This window comes from Dermacentor andersoni, chromosome 1 (assembly GCF_023375885.2).
Source record: "Dermacentor andersoni chromosome 1, qqDerAnde1_hic_scaffold, whole genome shotgun sequence".
NCBI lineage: Eukaryota > Metazoa > Arthropoda > Arachnida > Ixodida > Ixodidae > Dermacentor > Dermacentor andersoni.
The window spans coordinates 380277504-380289806 of record NC_092814.1 but is presented as its reverse complement, the minus strand read 5'-3'; the positions used below and the strand labels follow the sequence as shown (position 1 = coordinate 380289806).

Below are 12303 nucleotides of genomic sequence, written 5' to 3'. Positions count from 1 at the left end.
TGCTAGTTGACATTCTTATAGAAAACAAATTGCTGTGCAGTGCATGCTGAAGTTATGCATGTGTGCTCTCTCAGAGGCAAACAAGCAATAAACACTGGTGATATTGCTCGCGGTGAGGTGAGGCTATAAGTAAGCAGAATTACTATTTCATCTGACAAAAGACGATCAGATGAAGCATGCTTGCACCACTAAGCATTGTGTCATCAGAACAAGGCAACATTTACCTATAATCAATGCCTCTTGTCAGGTGTACAAAACTTGCCAGTCTTCATAAGACAGTGGCCAAACAAGAGTGCAAGCCACTAACAGTGTCTCCCCTCTGCAGATTTGTGTTTTATAGAAAATAAGTCAAAGTTGCACTGATCCCACCTCAATGTTTTTCTGGCTGTTAGAGAGACACAGCAGTGCAAAACCACTGAACACAGTGATGAGACATTAAAATTATTAAGATGACATGAAGCGGGATTAAACAATTTTAGGATTGGTGCTGTCACCTCTATAAAATGTTCCAATTCATGGGCATTATCTCCGAGATAGTCCCCATCCAAACATATGCACATGTTCCAATGCATCTGCCATATTTATGATGAATCCGTCCTGGACAGATTCGAATACTGGCAGACATGCTTGCAAATGCACATCTGCAATGCACATGCAAATGCATTCCTTCCCAGAATGCTTCTTGAGATGCTGGAGATGGATGCATTCTTGAGAGAAAGCGCTATTCATTTGGGGTGAGATACAGTTCATAATTTCTGCTTGAACTGCCTTCATCGTGTCAAATGGCAGAATTCCATGTTGAACATGTCATCAGTCAAGAAATCCCAGAGAAGTCACAAGGGGACTCGTCAGGTTTATGTGGTGGTTTGGAGATGACATTCATAGCTTTTCTTGGTTGGAAAAGTCCTTCGTGAACATTAGCACACTAGGCAGCATGTTGTAACATTGCATTACCGCAGCAGAGCAGCCAGTACTGTTGCCACCAAAGATTGGGGGCAATGCCCTCTCTTCCGACATTCTGCTTCAGCTACTGCTAAACGTAAAAATAGACCCCATAACAAGCTGTCTTGCTTGCATCATTCCTTTGAAACCAAAAAATATGAGAAGAGTGCGTACATACATGTGCATGTGTGTGCACATTCACGAGGCTAGAATTTTCCAGTGAGGGTGACTTCTTTTATTCAGGCTTATAGCCATTACCCGAGCTTTCATTGCCAGTGACAACTGTGGATGAAAAGGTTGCATCTTTTGAGTGAGATGGCCCAATGAAGCCTCAAGCCGATATATCAACATCATCCAAGATCTTTCTTATCTGCTGTTGGGATCCTCAGGCCAAGTTTTGCAGTAACAAAAATATGTCCAGGTTAACAGAAAGTTGTGAAGGGGTCAAAGAGAAAGATCAAATCCCAAGCCCATGCCCCTTCTGTTTAATGGGTTCAGGTCAACAGTCAGTATGCAGTACGTGTTGGTATGCCGTGTAACCAACTCCCGCCTGATCATCATTGTCTTTAGTTCAATGCCAATTCTCGCAATCCAACCCCCCATTTCAGTAACATGTCTGTTGTGATGCACCTATGGGCCTTGCTTCCTAAATGCCTGTTAAGGCTTGTTTATAGTCTGGCCTAGTCCACGCAGCAGTGAGCACTGGTTGAAGTTTGCCACCTCATGCACACTGCTGAAATGCACTGTTTCTGTAGTTTAGAGTCTCCTGACTACGACCAATATTGAGAATGCAGAGGTGGATGGACAGATGCTGTGTACTATTTTGAAATGGGGTGCTGGCATGTGTGCACAATGGCCTATCTAGCGCGTTTTACCTACCACTGTGCTTTGCACGAGCACAGCTGTTGCTTCTGCCACCACAGCTCCATTCACTCTCTACTGAGCACAAAGATTGCTGCTCATGCACATGGAGCTTTCTGGGTAGCGCAAGTGTCAAAATTCAGTGAAAGATAGAACATGCTCGATCTCGACTTTTGTACCGCTGGCACGTGCCGATGGACGCTGGTTACGACAGCCACAGCGACACACTGGACTGTTAAGGCAGTCACCTCTCCCCGGATAACGTAACGGTGTACTACAGATCAAGATTTACTTTCCACATAAGGTCAGCACACTTCAAACTAGGCTTACCATGCAAGCAAGATTTCTGTTCCTGTTCCTGTTTCTGCTCCTTCTTGTAAACACTAGCTGCACCACCACCATGGTCTGCCCAGTATATTTTTTTCTGCGTCCCTAATGAAAAAGGACTGAGAGGTTGCACATTCTGCAGCAACATGGATGCAAGTATCAACTCCACACATGTGCCAACCAAGGGAGATTTTTCCAAGATAACTCCTAAGCTAAGAAAGCACTGTCACTTACCACTACAGTACAGCATTAGAACTGCCATATGGGTGGGGCTCGAACCATTTCGACCTACCAAGGAGGGCTAATGGCGGATTTGGAATAAAAACAGATTGGAATAGTTTTACGTTATCCCGGCCCAGATGACAGCATCGGACTAAAAAATTTTAGATCTCATCTCATAAATGTGAGTTACATTAGCGTTTTTGATACAATGGATAATATCAGAAATGAAAAAATCCAAGATCGAAAATTCATCTTCTTTTAAACATTCCTACTATTCTTGTTTACTTAGCTTAAGCCTCATGCTTCACAAAACGGCAAGTCCTTCAGAGTAACAAAGCCAAGTGTATCTCAGATTCACTTCTTGCTCTGATCAGAATGAGACTCCTGATCTCCAACCTCATTAGCGATACATGTGTGAGCTATAATGAGAATTACATACTTTTAATATGTACAGAATTAGTTAGAATGTAATAAACCAGACATTTAGTGTGCTATCCAGACACAAACTCTGGAGCTTGAAATTTTTTCTTCAGGTGAGCAGATCTTAAACCATGCTGTTTTCCTGGGGGTAGCTGTATACAAGGAGGCAGCTACTCCCTTGAAAAATCCCCCTTCATCCCTGTGGTTTCCTTCAATTACTTTATTCAAAACTGTATCAAACTTTCTTTCATTCAAGAACTACTTTACTGATCAACATTAAACAAAAGGATGTGAAAAGCTGCGCCTCTTCTCTACATCATCAATCATGGCATAGCTTGCATTCATCAACTGCAGAAATCTTATAGCCTATCCTCACCTCAAGACTGAAAAGCTGTTTTTCTAATTCACATTAGATAATGGACAAAAAAGCGAAACAAAACAATTACCCTTGTCTCAAATGAAGTACAAAAATGAAGCTTACATAAGCCACATTCTTGTGCGAGTTGCCAAACATCTTTAATGAAAAAAATGTGCCTATTTCATGTCTCCTTTCCTTAAGTGCTCCTATGTTTTTTTAACCCTATAGTAAACAATGTTTGCATCAGCAAACATAGTTTAGTATTCACTGTGGATTGTGGATTACATATTTCCCTGTGCAGAAAAAAATAGTGCACAAAGTCTACAATGCTACATCTCATTGTTGGTCAATCTGAGTCACGGCGAGAAACTTTCCACAGACTTGCATGTTCGATGCCATGTCAGTGCTGCTTACAACCCCTACATAGTGGCTAGTGCAATGTCAGATACCTTCTTCCAGGGGACAACACTCTGTAAGAAGTGCCGATGCATGCAAAAGATGTAATGCATCAACCATGTCACCACATACCATGACCAAGGGCGATGGCACAAGAACACGAACGGCAAAGAGGACATGCAAAGGACAGATGGCACTGAAGCGGCACATAGACAAGACGTAATGAGACCAGACATGCATGAATGCGTGGCACCCGTTGTACAGACAAAGACAAAACGGGCAGGAAGAAATGTGGACAAAATAAGCTGTGCTTTTCCGATTTAAAGAAGCGCGCTGTGCTGTGGTGTGTTTGACTGCTTTGGTCCACTGTCTAGGGAGCCCAACAGAGTTGAGAATGACAATTTAAGGAATCTCAGGAAGACAAACTGACTCCCACACCATGGTATTGGCAACAGTAATCTGCAGGTTGTTCCATTATGAGGGTGTGACCTCCCAAGGCCCCTATTTTCCCTTTTTGCTTTTGCTGCCTCTTTCATTTCATGCATTTGAACACAAGAAAAGGAGGCTACTTGGCTGTGCTTCTGAGTAGTTACTTGCTGTTAGGAAGAAATTAATAAAGCAAACAAAAAGTACATAATACATGACAAGCTTGTTCATTGTGTAGTACTGTGCTTGTGTTCTTTTTGTGCATCGTCTTTTTCTTAGCACAAGTCATTAAAATAAATTTCAGGCACTTCCTGCACCTCACACAGATAAGTGGCAGCCGATAAGCATTGGTGGATACTTTGCATGCTAGGATACTTTAGCACAAATACCACAGGCAACGCATCTAGCTGAGGCTCGAGGCTAACTCATCTGAGCATCACTTGGGATGTTTTTGCCAAAAAGGAATCAATGAGTGCCCAGATAACTGGATTCGCTGGTATTTTGTTGTAGGATAGCTCACACAAATTAGATTCGTCTAATTAACTTAACCGCACTAGTTGGTACTTAACATGTTTAGATAATGTAGCACAAATGAAATAGAGAATGCAGTCTTCTAGGCTGAAGGTTTGCTTTCATGAAGATCACTGCAAGGTTTTTGATGCAAGAGCATTGCATGGCTCATGAAGCAGAAAATCCAGAGGTGTGGCTGGCGATGGTACAAAAAGTCATGTGGTCACAGAGACAGATCGCGCCTCATCCGCTTTGTGACGCTGGCTCGGGCCTCGACAAAGCACAGCAGGCAAAAAGAATACCTGCCACGGTAAGGCCAAATCAAACCACAACAAGCATCTCAGTGCCCTCGCTTGCCCGCGATAAGTTTTATAACTCGAAAGGCTGCTCAGCCGCATTTAATTGGACATTATTGTTTTCGCTTCGGTGAGTTCTGTCGTGCGCTCCAATGGATGAACCTTCGACTTCTCAGTCAGTGGCTGTGCCTGACTCCTTTGGATGTCCATGCAAGTACACGAACGAGACCGTTTCATTCATCCACGTATCCCTATGTAGATGAATGCAATGCTTTTGCGTTTATCCACGTGGGGATATCAGTGTCATTAATTTTTTCGCTACAGAAGAATGAACTAGTGCCTGGATTATAGGAGAGACTAACATTTAGTAGTGGGAAAGCTGCCACAAATTAGATTCATCTCATTAGCACAGCTTGCAGTTAGGCTAATTGATGATGCACATCATCTTGTGTGTGTGACCATGTTTTCTTCTTGGGTGTTTTGTGATAACCATGCAGTGCAACTTGTCATCCATATTCAAGAACCAACTAGTCTACACACAACCTAAATAAAAAAAATTGTTCCCCTTTTGTCTGGGAACAGCACCCCACTTCAAACAATACCTGAACTTGCATCTACTCACCATTTCTTCTCTGACTGAAAGCAGCTTGGAACCAAACACCTCAACTGCCACATGAACTATGGCAAAAGGCAAAATAATATTTGAACATGACTGAGTGAAAGCTGCCAGGTAAAAGACCATTTTCTTGTAACTGCAGGAATCGAATGACTGAAAGCTGAAACTTTGGAATACTGTTCTAGCCTTGCAGTCGCCCAACGCTTACATGCCAGTGAGCCATTTTCATCCCAGGTGCCCCCTTGTGAATCTGGAAAAACATGCCATCCGGATTCCTCCCCGATGTCTCATGGAAAAAAAACCTTCCTTTATGCTCAAGGTGTTGAGTGCAATTGGCTCTGGTAATCAAAATCTCTATGGATGGTACAAGTGAATGCGAGGCATAAAAATGATATTAATCCACATTGCTTGAGATATCTGACTGGGCTTGTCAATTACTGCATGTCACCTTCTGCCAGGTTCATGCCCCACCTAATAGCCCTGCGTACACCTTGCTCAAAGGAACTTGAGGTAGTCTGTTTTGACCAAGTAAATATAAAAGACTGAAAAGACGCTTTATTCGCAAGTAATTTGATCTTGTTGTTCGCTGATGTTTGTTAACATTCTATTGCTTCATTTTTTTCTTCCCATTATTCATGTAACTTTGTCTCTACTGCTTGGGCCCTATTCTGGACCTACAGTACTGTAAATAAATAAACAAATAAATTGCCAGGTTCCACATATATCTTATGCACAGTCATTTCAAAGAACCTGTTACCAAATGGCAGATTTTCAAGAAATACACACAGTATATCAAGGAGTTTGGAGTACCCTTGAATGGCTTGACTCAACATCCAGGACTATTCATGGTTTTCAAGAGATTACTGCAGCAAACAGTGCATGAACTTTATGAAGAAAATGAACGTTTCCACAGCTTGGGATTCTGATTTACTGATTGTGCTAGTATGCAAAGCGTTTCAGCTAACTTGTGCCAAGCCTTGAAAAATCTATGCACATACTATGAGAATGCAACCAATTTACTATTGTTCACTGTCCTCTTGAGCACTGCAAAGTATTTTTACTATTTTTACCGTGAGCTTAGGCCATTAATTAATGCTAACTATTCAACTAACTTTTAAAGTATTCATTTAAATGCAAAATCTTCAAGGGAGTAGATCTAGAGCCTATAGAGAAATATCGAAATAATTTCTTTCTATCAGGTAACTGCTGTGGTTTAAATTTTTCAGAGCTGCAAAGAAGCTGCAAGAGATTTGAGGAACTATCAGTGATTGGCGACCTCAAACATGGTGCCAATGAATGATCAATGCCACACGCACACCGAAGAGATGAATAGGCTGTAAGCAATGCAGATGGATCAGAGACAACATTCTTCACTTCCACTTTTACAAATACATCTTGTCTGCTGAACGAATGGAGCAAATAGAGCCATGGGACATACAATGAAAAGCACATAGCAATTCTTGGAGCATTGTAAGCATTTTTGCTGTTGACAGACTGCATACAAAGCGTGAAGGCTTTGAAGCAGGATGGCGATGCATCGCAGATGATGGATGTAGCCATTGCATCTCATTTTTGCTTGTGGCCTATTAATGTGTTGGGTCTGCATGCAGAGTCGATCATTTGTTGGCAGCATGTTTGAGGGCACTAATATTGCTGTGCACCAGCGCCTGGTCACATGGTATGTTTTCAAATCTCACACACCTTCCTTGCAGCGTTGTAAAATCCAAATCATAGCAATTCTTTTCACGGAAGGAAATTACTTGGATACGCCAGTAGGCTCTACTCACCATGAAAGATTTTATGTTTAAATCTACACTTTACAAGTCAGTTAATTATTGTTAGCTAATGACCTGAGCTCAGAGTAAAAATACGTTGAGTTGCTGAAAAGAACAGTGAACAATACGAAGCTCGTTGCATTCTCATAGCACACACACGGATTTTCTAAGGCTTGGTGCAAGTTAGCTGAAACACCCAGTATGACTCACAATGTGCCACATGGTTTCACTGGCTGCAGATACAAATTGTGCAGGAATCAAGCCTTTCCCTGGAACAAATGCTCGTAATGTTTTTGAGTGTGCTCGTATAAATATCTGGATGTGACTGTCTCCTGAACCTACGAAAAAAATTTAATTGCATTTATGTACGCCACATTTATATCCTCCTGTTCAATTGTGGTAGCACTATAAAACAGCCTTGGGAAAAATTGTATGGCTATGCCTCTTTCCATGAACTAAACTGAGCTGTTTCCCACGTAAGCAAGCTTTCCTTGTTCACAGTTCACACTCAATCATGGCATCTAAACCAAGAAATTCATGAGGAATAAGCTGCTGGAGATAAAAAAACAGTGCTATGACCATGAAGTTATCAAAACAAGTCATAACTGTTCTTGATAATCAACTGCAGTGGTGCCATGTCTTAATGCATGCCCGATTGTAATGTAATTTTGGTATGTTTTATATATGTCCATGTGCGTCAAGCTCAATATAAAGTGCAGTGTTGAGTAGTGCCCTTAAAGAGCAACAAGATCTCTTTGACGATGTTCCAACTTCCATACGTACAGACAAATATTACTTAAGGACTCTCTGCAAAACTTTTTGAAAATGGTTATTAAGCTTGCTTAGTTGCATATCAATGCTGTCCTGAACGTCACAGTCAAACCTTATACCTGTACATGCCGCAGGAAATCTAATATAGTTTCGCTCAAAATATTGCCAGCTCTTTCCTTAAATGTCCTGAAAGCCCCACAACTCTTCAGGGATATTTCATTTCATTTCTTTGTTTTCTTCTTTCCTTTTTACCTAATTAAACATCTTTTTCTTCCCTTTTGTAAACAAGATGGCTCTTGGCTGGATTTCTACAAGTAAGGCATTGCAGCGACAGCACTTTTTTGTTGGCGCCTTTTTTGTTGTTGTTGACCACAACCATTACTAAGCCTACAAATAATAAAGCCAAGACAAGTTTGGTTGTAGCGTTTTTTTTTTTTTTCATGAAGTGCAGAAAGTGATGAAAGGAATAAAATGGGGCATCTGCTTAAGAATGTTTGGTGCGTGCAGACCCCTTGGTATGTCATGAAGAGTCGTTCGCGTAGCATTCGACAGCATTCGACAGATGGTAAGCACGATCATCATTACCTAGACTTGGCACATGACATATTGTTGTGGCAAGTTCGGGGTGTGATCATTACACAGGAAAGAAAAAAATATAATTCTGGCGAGAAAATTCAGGGGTGCGATCATTACATGAGTGCGATCATTATGCAAGTAAATACGGCAAATGGAGTTCACCCTTTAAAGTGGCCCTGAACCACTCTTCGAGCTTGGTGAAACAACATAGTCTATGGATAGTATATGCTGCTGTGAACATGACAGCCAAGTTTTGCTGTCGTACGCAGTGTGTGGAGCACGCAAGCAAATCGCAAAGTCACCTTTCTCTCAAACAGTCTCTTTTCAACAGAAGGCCCTGTCCTCACTCTCTTCTAGACGCAATATTTCGTCATCGGACACACTATTTCATCATTCCCTTGGTCGGCTACTATTGGCCGATAGCAGACATCAAGTTGTGGTTGGCTACACAGTGTAGATACCGCAGCTGCCGCAGGGTGACACCACGAGTCCAGTGGCTAAGCGTACTGCGGTTCACCGAGGACAACTGCGCTTGGCTTATGTTTAGTGTGTCGTGGGCACCAAAGATAGAAGTCGTGGCATCTACGTTAATACCAAAAATGAAATTTGAACTGTGTGCCACGGTGACACTTAGAAGGCGGAGCATTGTGGGTATGCCCCACTGCGCCGTTGCCTTTGCAGAGCAAGGCTTTGAAGAAGGAATCGGAGCACAGCGGAGGCCGTCTTTGACTGCCAACAACTCCGCTTTTGCTGAACGCATTGAAGTACTTTTTGTGGCAAAGTGTTTCTGAAATAGCCTACTTTCTCTTCAAATGCCTTTCTCCACTTCGATAAAAAGTGGTTCAGGGCCCCTTTAATGGACGGTATTGTAGGGAAGCCTGTTTAAAAGAAACTTTGTAAAGACAAATTCCCTGATACTGAATAGTTCCAGGTTCTGACAAAGTTGGTGCACTTCTGTCAAGGTGATCTACTGGTCTGGTGAACTGATGCATATAGCCAACCTTCATCCAATCATTCCAGAATGTCTGGCAGTGCTACAGCAACCACATAAATCAGAAGAGACTAAGGCTTACTATGAGGCGAAGCCACCTCTAAAACGTGCAATGAAGGCTGATTCTTGCAATGACAACCTGTTTTCCTTAAAATATAGACTAAACACTGTCTTCCACAGCTTTGTAGCATGGTCAAAGTGCCATAAAATAACAAGACAAAGATGCCAGAAGTCCCTTTGTGTTTATCTGAGAGGGAAGTGCACTTGCCATACACGATTTCTGAATACTTATTTACTAATGCAAAGCGTTTCATAGTTAAGGCTGCTCTACACCCTACTCCATTTGCAATGTCTGTTCAGAATGCTTCAGTGAATATAAAATGTTGCAACTAGTATGATGACAAGCAGAGATACATGGCTAGTGAAGTGATGAACTTCTACAGCAAGCATAACATCATTTAGGCAACAAATAAATCAGTGTGAGTTCAATATTTGAGCCCTTCCAAAACAAAATCGAGCTGAAAAGGGAGGCTGACAAACAAAGAATGTGCCAGACACTTGTGCTTGCATCCCCTTTCTGCTGTTTTGTTTTTAAATAACTGCCATATCATTATGACATAGCAGAAAGTGCATATTCGAATTTAAATTAGCCCGTCCTTTTACACTCTTGGTTCAGCAGGTATCATATGTAAATGACTGAAACAAACAGTGGAAGAAACCTATCATGTCCTCAAACGTGTGTGCGAATGAAAAATGAAATTGTTGGGCTTAACATCCTGAAACTGTACTTCACATTATGAGAGACACTGTCGTGAAGCGCTCCAGACTAATTTTGACCCCCTTCGATTATTTTATGTGCACCTAAATCGAAGTACACAAGCATTTTTGTGTTTCTCCCTCATCAAAATGGAAAAATGCTTGAATACTTCGATTTAGGTGCACATACCCCAGGTGCTCAAAATTAGTTCAGAGAATGTGGCTGCTGTGGCTGGGAATCGAATCTGCGACCTCGTGTTCGGCAGCAGAATGCCAAAAACACTGAGATTCTGCGGCGGTTAGGTGGTCATTTGTGTATGCTGTGAATGCTTGACAATCAATTCAGCAGCAGTTCTGAAGTACAAAATTTAGGCTGCTGAGCCAATGTTTAGTAAGGGCTGGCTTCATGCAAAACGTCAGCTTCATTATGAAAGCCAGGTGCCATTGCCTGGCTTCCTGCCAGCATGGCTAGACACATCAAATATGCGGTCTATTTCATATTCGCAAGAAAACACAAGCATGAAAATTTAAAACTTATTCATTTGATCATCATCAGTGCACGCTTTTATCTGAGTGGTTATGCATTGTGGCTATGGACAAAACAGCCGAGGCTGTGCCTGTACACTTTGTACATGCCATGGTGCAAAGCAGGTATGGAGACTTATGCTACCCGAGTCGGTGTCTCGACTGGAGTCATTAGGATACTGAAGGCATGCGAAACCTTGATGCTGAGACTTGTAATACAGTGATTGTTGTTCTGCTCACAGAAGCTTTAACTTCGTGTCTGGCAGGCATTCAATGGTGAATCATGTAACTGTTCCTTTATGTCTTTTTCTTGATTGTTATAATCATTTTGTCTTGCTTGTTTACAATTATGCAGACACCAGTTGCTTATATTTCACAAGTTTTGACAGCCACAGACTAGACAAGTGGTCTTTTATCAAAGCTAAAGTCCTGGGACATTCAGAAGCTTTGAACCAACTACACAATTGGCCCTTTACTGAAACTAAAGTCCTGGGACTTTCAAACGTTTTGGACAGAGTAGACAATCAACCCTTTACCAAAGATAAAGTCTTGGGAGACTGGCCTCATGCCTCATCAGCCCCTCTGCAGCTTAAAGGGGCCCTGAAACACTTTAATCATAGAATGGCCCCACTATTAAAGGACGTCATCTAAAGCCACAAAAAGATTTGTGAATCCTTTAAGTGGATATTTTATCGCACTGATAGACGGCTTTCTCTCTCTTTTGGTCTCCACTAGCATGCTGGGAGTTACATGGGGGAGAAGCCATGGGAGCAAAATCCCACCCAAAAGTTGAGCGTCTTGGCAGTGGAAGGACTCGTCACGGCACCCCTTGGCAACGACGGTAGACTACGCTGTGCAGCACACCACTGCTATTTTGGAGGCCACGTGCAGCAGATGCAGTTAGGTGCAACTGTCATAGACTGACAGTGCAAAGATGAAATTAGTTTTCTGTCATTTTGCAATTGCAGACATATATGTGCTCCTTTTACTTAACTCAAAATTAGCAATAATGTATTAGTGAGAATGTTCTTGTGACCATGAAATCTGACAATAGCTGTATAATAGCTGCATAACGCAATGTTGTTATGACGCTGCATAACAACATGGCAGAAGAGAGAGCAAATTATTTTTCACTGTTTTAGACACAATATTGCACAGTGCCGGCAGCATGCAATGTAATAATATTTGGCTCGCATGTTCACAGGAGCCTCTTGCACAGACGGGCAACATTTTCTTACTATGTCCAAAAAGTGTTTCATGGCCCCTTTAAGTGTTTCTTCCATATTTGACGGCGCCAAACTTGAGTTGTGACTATAGATACATCTGTGCCTTGTCTAGGGCACATGATTAACCTATATATCTCTCTCTTTTACACTCCCACATCCCTTTCCCCACATGTACGGTAGAAGGAGCAAGTAGTTTCTTAACTTTTATTGTGCTTCTGTCATAGCGATGCTAAGAAGGTTCACAAGCAAACTTGGCAGCCTCACAATAAATAGGTTCTTTTATCATTGCTTCAAAAGTGCAGTGGTGTT

At 41.9% G+C, this 12303-nt stretch overlaps 1 protein-coding gene across 4 annotated transcripts in view; it reads right to left on the bottom strand.

Moving 5' to 3' along the window:
* LOC126518716 (uncharacterized) overlaps positions 1-12303 on the bottom strand; it is a 306763-nt gene that overhangs the window by 99976 nt on the left and 194484 nt on the right. The gene's annotated exons all lie outside the window — the stretch shown is intronic.